The sequence below is a fragment of the Trachypithecus francoisi genome, unplaced genomic scaffold (genome assembly GCF_009764315.1).
Source record: "Trachypithecus francoisi isolate TF-2019V2 unplaced genomic scaffold, Tfra_2.0 Contig01130, whole genome shotgun sequence".
Classification (NCBI taxonomy): Eukaryota; Metazoa; Chordata; class Mammalia; order Primates; family Cercopithecidae; genus Trachypithecus; species Trachypithecus francoisi.
This window is the reverse complement of record NW_022681164.1, coordinates 15,525-22,711: the sequence shown is the minus strand read 5'-3', so window position 1 is coordinate 22,711 and position 7,187 is coordinate 15,525. Positions and strand designations below refer to the sequence as shown.

Here is a 7,187-nt window from a genome sequence, read left to right as displayed (position 1 = left end):
GTTTCAGGCTGGTCTCAAACTCCTGACCTTGAGATCTGTCCACCTTGGCCTCCCAAAGTGCTGGTATTACAGGCATGAGCCACCGCGCCCAGCCTCTGCAACATTTTCTAAGTCAGTACAGTAGTTCTTTGAACCACCTTTTCAGTCAAAGAACTCATGAAAAAGTCCTCCAAGAACTTGTGACCTTCCGGAAATTGTCTAAATCTCTACAGGTGTCCAGAGTCATCCAGAGTTGTATTGCAAACCACTGACTGGGTTCCACCACTATCAAAGCAAATGCAAAATATGCCATGCTCACCAAAAAAAATCCAGAAACCATGGTATTTAGCTCTTTCCATCTTTCTTGCCTCCTGCAGGTGGGAGAGTACTGAGTATGACGCCCTCCTACAGCCTCTGGAGGACATGCCAGTGCCTAGAGGTACCAGTAGAGAGGGGCCATGAAAGAGCAGATGACAGCCAGGTGGCTGAGAATGACATTGTCCTGGGGTTTATTGCTTGTCATGAACTCTGCCACTGGGCAACGTGCACGGGTCTGGACCCGTGCCTTCTCTGGATCCCTGCCCCATCAGCCAGCTATCTTATCTCCTGAAAGCTGGTAGGTGTTGGTCAGCATTGTGTTGCAGGACCAGGGTTTTATTAACATTCACTCTTAGGCTGAAACACCAGAAGTTAACACAGGAGTCCCCAGGTGTGCACATGCCAACCTCCAGATTGTTTTTCTTCTCGTTCTAGATGTTCATCCTTGCTTTCTGGGACTTTAAATAACCCTACACCACCAAATATTTATGCCTGTTATCCACTTAGGGAAAACTTGTATGTCCCAAGCCCATAGGGTTAGTATTATTATCAGTATTATAACCACTAGTACTAGTATCATGATGATCATCATTCCTGTTAGTATCCAATACTTTTATTACTACCATTGTTAATATGGATTTTTCATTATTGTACAGCAAGGAATATAGTTTATCCATTCACAAATGGTGTTCAGTTACTAAAGATGACTACAAGGCATGCTCTGCAGACATATACACACACCAGCTGTCCTGGAGACCCAGCTTTGCCACCAATTGCTCTTTCATAAGATGAGCTCCCCCAATACCCACCAGTTTTTCAGGACTCGACCTGAGCTGGTTGGGCTAGACCCGGAAAATTTCCTATTCTCAGCTGTACCTGGAAAAATTTTAAAGAATCTTCAGAGGCACAGTAATAGTTTTTGGCAGCTTCCAAAACCAGGGAGGGTTTCTTGGCCATTCAGAGCCATTCAAATATTCTAAGTAAACTCAAGGAACCAGAAACCCCACTTGCAGTCGTGAAATACCAGTGAATGGCCTCTGTGAGTCTCTTCAAGTTTTTCAAAGATAACCGCCTGGAAAGGCTGGCCAGGAAGTCACCCAAGCCCATCCCTCTGCAGGATGTTCTATGTCAGCCAGGGACCCAGTGAATTGCCATTGAACAGAAGGGAGGAACAGAGACAGCATGCTTGGGCTTCTGGAAACATTCTAAGTGCCCTTGTTGGCCCAGAAAAGACTGGTGCTGGCATACGAGGCACAGATATGGCAACTTATCCACTCTAGGAACCACACAAGGTTTAAAGGCTCCCAGGAAGTCCAGGAAGGGCAAACATGGCCTTTTAGAGCCATCAGATTTTATTCTAAGTCTACGTGGGAGACAGTGCACTTGGCTTCATAAAAACACCAGTGGAGGTGCTGTCACTTGCCCCAGTATCCGATCTTTTCCACCTCATCTCAGAGCCAGGCAGCCACCATTTCCCAAAGCTGCTGTGCAATGAAAGGGGAATATTCTAGGTGCTCTCCTGTGCCCATGAAATTCTGTGCCTGCACTGAAAGGCAGGAGTTGTCCTCCGGAATGCTCTTCAGGAATCTGACAACACTAGTCAAGATGAAAGAAGTTCGATTCAACGTCATACAAAAGCAATCACCAAAAAAAAAAAAAAAACAAAAATGCACAGTGAGACAAAATGATGAACACACCTGCTAATAATCATGAATGACAATAACAACAATGATGATCTTAGTGATAATGCCACCAACACCGTTAATGGCAATAACAATAAACCTGAGGTAATGGGTGTTGGGTTTCGGATTCACCGATATGAAGGATGGCGCCAATTTCTGGCCTTACAGAAATAAAGGAAAAGTAAACACCTGAAGGAGGAGGAGGTGAACCTGGATAGAGCTCCCGCCGGCTTCTGGGCGCTCCTTGGTGGAAGGAGAGGGACTTGGTCCTGAGCCTGTCCAGGATCCACCTGCACCAGAACCCGGGAGTCACACTTCCTGGATGGGCTCAGTCCCACCCAAGCCAGACGCCCCGGAGACCCAGAGCCCGGGTCCTCCAGCCCTCGCTGCCGCCGCTCCTCGCGGAACCCGGGCCCCCCACGCCACCTCAGCCTCAGCGCGGCTCTGCGGAGGCAGCGCCAAGGATGCTCCGGGCCCAGCGGGGGCATCCGGGCCCAGCGGGGACATCCGGCCCCAACGGGATACCCGTGCCCTGAGGGCGCGGAACAGCGGGGTCCACGCAGGGCCCGCCATCTTGGGCCTTGCAAAAAGAGCGGCCTCTTCAACGACCCCACCCGGAACCTCCCGGGAGACCCCAGACCCAAAGCCAGGGCGGCGACGCCTCCATCACGCTGGGTAAAGAAAACTCAGGTCTTCCGAGGACACGGCTCGCCGCGGGAAGGAGACCGCGCATGCGCCCTGCATGGCCAGAACGATGGGTTTCATTGCCCTCTGCCGGCCATGAGGTGGCAACACAGGACGTTTGGCCTTTACTGCTTAGCGGTGGACCTGAGTCTGAATCACTGAAATTCAGGTATGGATTATTCAGTACCTTTCTTTTGGAAGATCAAATGGAAATTGAGTACGATATCTTGTGCTTTAATTAAAGAAGATGGGAATAAAGAAACAAATTCGAAAGTTAGTATACAAAAGTCGATTGATTCCCTCTATGTGAAGGGAAGAAGAGCTTGAATAAGAGAAGCATTCTGTGTTATGCTTTAATGCTGGAGATCTGCCACCATGCGTTTGTCAAATCCTGTAGAATTTCACAGCACAAATAGTACATCTTAATGTGGCTCAGGACTACATATAATGTCAGCCGCAGTTTGAGGGTAAATTACATATTTAATTAAATAGATTAAACAATAAATAATGTTATGAGCTCTGCCTGGACACAATCCTTGCCTCTCCAACCAGTTTGCCAAGGGCTCGAATCTCTTGCTCATTATCCTCACACTTGACATAAACCCTGGCTGCAGAGTAAAATCAATCACTTGTGGAGATTTCTTAATATAATGATGTGTCCATTTCAACCATGAATAAGGCCATTTAGCCTTAGTAAGGCCTATCATATTAAGATTGTGCATGTTTTGCAAAATTTCAAGTCATCATCCCACTTGTTATTCAGGAAACATTTTCTCTTGAGTTTTAGGTTCAGTACTGAGGCTCCTTGATGGACAATACATTTTCCAATTCTGAGGACAAGGCAGAGGAGGCCCCCTCTGTGAGAACTTTCATTTTGCTTCTGGAAAAGTACATTGAATCAAATATAGGAAAGGCTTGCATGGTGGCTGACCGGTTCGGCTGTTTTATCATGCTGGTGTTTTATCTTCTGGACAGAAGTAAAAGGAATACAGCTGTGTCTGTCTCTGTGTAATAACTCAGGACTTACCTCAATAAACTCTGGGGTGTCATGAGATGAACTGCTACCTCCACTTAGAGAGGTTTCAGGGACAAAATTTCAAGAGATTTCTGAGGGATGGAAGAGTAGGGCTGCCTCATTCTCTGATCCCAGGTAACTACTCAGAGACAGAGGCAAGTGCTGGGGACACCCAAATGCATATACAAGGTGTCTTGGATTCAGCCTCCATTTCCTTGCTAAATCTATGCAATGACACACTGAGAAATCTGGCAAGTGGGGCTGAAGATCCCTGATGTGTCAGTTCCAGGGTTGGATGGAAACAACTGGTTTTAGTGGACACTGGAGTAAAGGGAGGTGAGCTGTGAGGAAAGAGCTGTTGAAGACTGGGGAGACTCAGAAGTTGGGCTGGAATCTCCACCCATAAGCCAAGGAGTGCAGATGCAAATCGATTTGTTAGGACTGCGTAAATGAAAGAAGGACTTCGCCAACACACTAAGTTTTTCAACAACCGACTTTATTCTTTCAATATTTGTAAGTATTGATCTTTTGGAAATGTTTAATGAGATTTCTTATATAACTCTGCATTCAGTTTATGCCCAGGTCACTTTGCTATGATACATTTATGTGCTGCATTTTTATGAATAGACATTTTCTCAAATTTCTGAATTATTTTGCTAAACTATGTGTTAAGAGTTTTTTTCTAGAGGTTTACCTTCTTGACTCACTTTTCTGCTGAGAAATCTGTCAGGTTTCTCCACAGTGATTTTCAAGTTTGATAGGTCCTCAATGTGAGAAACTTAGTGTCAACTAAGAAATGAATTACCACTAAAGAATCTTCTCCTTTCAAGATGCTAACCGTGTTTTGTCCAGTGTGAAATCTCACATGTGCCACAAGTGTTACTCTGTGAACAAAGGATTTCTCATGATTTTTCAAGGCATAACTTCTCCAGTAAGAAGTGTTTGGTATTCCAAGAGCATTCATTGCCCTTGGAAAGACGTTTCCTTCTTATTTAGCTTATAAAGGATTTCCTCTCTTATTTTCCATTTTAGCAGCACTTTATCACTGTGTTTTCTTGTGAACATCAAGCCTAGTGCTTGGCTGAATGTTTATTCACAGAAAATACAATTAAAGTGTTCATCCAAGTAAAGTTTTCTTACGTTATTTGACAACAAATTGCACATAAAAACATGTTCACACTGAACGCAGAGCTAGAGATTCTCTACCTGAAATCCCACACATTTTTAGTTATTAAAACTGTTGCTGAAGACTTTTAGTTTATTATGTTGACAGTTTCAGCTCTCTCGTGTCATTTATGATCAGATCACTCACAAGTCTTTGGTACACACATGTCGTACAATTTCTCTTCCATATGAATGTATTGATGTGGACTGAAGAATAAAGGTAACTGAAGTAATGTCCATGTTGATTACAGTAATTCTTCAAAATGTGAGTCCTTTGGCATGTTTAGATGTTACAACTACAGCTGAAGTCTCTTCCATATTTCTTATATTCGTCATTCCTAACACCATGTCATCTAAAGTCAGAATATGTTCTGAAGACATTTATGATTTTCTCTCCAGGGTGAATTTTCTGATGTTATTTAAGATTAGTACATTGACTGAAGGCTTTCCCACATAAATGGCATTCATATGGCTTTTCTCCAGTGCATGTTCTCTCATATCATCTAAGGTCAGAAGATAGACTGAAGGCTTTCCCACATAGAAGACAAGCGTGTGGTTTCTCTTCAGTGTGAATTCTTTTATGTCCTCTAAAGCCAGAGCTTTGACTAAAGACTTTCCCACTTTTATCACATTTATAACGCTTTTATCCAAGGTGAGTTCTCTCATGTCTTTGAGGGTTAAAGGATTGAATAAAGCCTTTCCCACACTGATGACACTTGTACGGTCTCTCTCCCGTGTGAGTTTTCTCATGTCTTCTAAGGTGAGAACACTGAGTGAAGGATTTTCCACATAGATGACATGCAGGTGGCCTCTCTCCAGTGTGAGTCATCTTGTGCCATCTAAGGTGAAAGCAATTAGTATAGGCCTTTTCACATATGTTACATTGATACGCTTTACCTTCAGTATGAATTTGTCTACGTGGTTTAGGGGACAACTGATTACTAAGCGATTTTCCACACTGTTTGCTGACGTAGGGTTTCTTTCCACTCTGAGTTAACAAACACTGAGTCATTGTGGAACTGTGAGTGCAATCTTCTCCCAAATCATTACATTCAAAGGGATCCTCCAGAATGAGAGAGTCCTCCTTTAGGGACAAAGATTAAAAGCTCTGAATGATTTACCAACATACATCTCTACATTCATTTCACCACCTTTGAATCCTAGACCAACCATTCAGTGGTAGAGCCCAGTTGAAATCTTTCCAGTGTTACTTGTGTGAAAGGAAATTAAATTTTGGCACCCCAGACTCATTTAACCAAAGGGAAAAATCAAGCTGGGAACAGGGTCACACAAACCTGCCTCCTCCTTCTGGTTTCTAAATAATATGGCTACAAGAGGAAAAGCTACATGCCTCCCCCATATTTTGCCCACAAGGAAATTCCTCATGAGCTGTTAAAATTACACCATGACAAGGCAAACTGATAGCTTGTCTTTCCAGGTGCAGTCATCCCCAGTTCACCAGACACAAATGCATATCCGATTGTTTCCCAGCCCCATTTTGCCTATGTTGTCTTATATAAAATGCAGCTTTCCTGCATTATTCTTCTGCCTCATTTGTTTATGTCATCTCATGTAAAAAAAAAAAAAATCCAGATTCACTGAGCCAGAAAAATGCATGAATGACTATTTTTTTTACCCACCTTTTACATGAAAATTGTGTACTTCTCAATATCCCACCTTTTCCCCCGTTAAATTTAGAGAAGATCATCTTTGGAGAAAGGTATACACCTGTCCCCCAGGTGCATGTCCTTAACTCTGGCAAATAAATCTCCTAAAATGATTGAGACTTGTCTCGTCATTTTTCTCGATTGACACTTGCATACACATTATCTCCTGCAGACACAGATTCTTTTCTCTTTTGTAAGATCCCAACTGCAGAGTTATTCCATTAATTGTGATGATATCAATATCTTTCAACGTCTGAGCATGAGCAATGTATATGCACTTGTTCTATTTTAAAGATCTCATGTTATGGTTTAGAACACAGGTCACTTTATTCACTGAATTCATAGTATGAATTTTTTTTTTTTTTTTTTTTTTTTTTGCTTAGAAAGCACTTAATGCGAGCCTAATTGCACTCAGGTGACTGTGTGTCATTACTACACCCATTATCAGGTCTTTAGCTTCGATGACTGGTGTACACAGCTATAAAACTCACCATTGTCATACCGGTGGATGCATCTTTTCTGATAGGATGCATGGATATCGTGTGTTTTTTCTTAAGGGCACTTTCCTTGTCTGAAATAATTGAAAAATAAATTGTTACCTTGATATTATGGTAATAAAATTGGAATGTATGGTAATAAAATTGGAATAAAATATGGAAAAACTCCAAGGCCCATTTA

General features: G+C 42.8%; 2 pseudogenes; both read right to left on the bottom strand.

Annotated features, from left to right (window-relative positions):
- Window positions 1–2,107: 2,107 nt before the first annotated feature.
- Window positions 2,108–2,712, bottom strand: LOC117090906 (annotated as a pseudogene).
- A 2,474-nt stretch (window positions 2,713–5,186) lies between these two features.
- Window positions 5,187–5,941, bottom strand: LOC117090917 (annotated as a pseudogene).
- Between the last annotated feature and the right edge of the window lie 1,246 nt (window positions 5,942–7,187).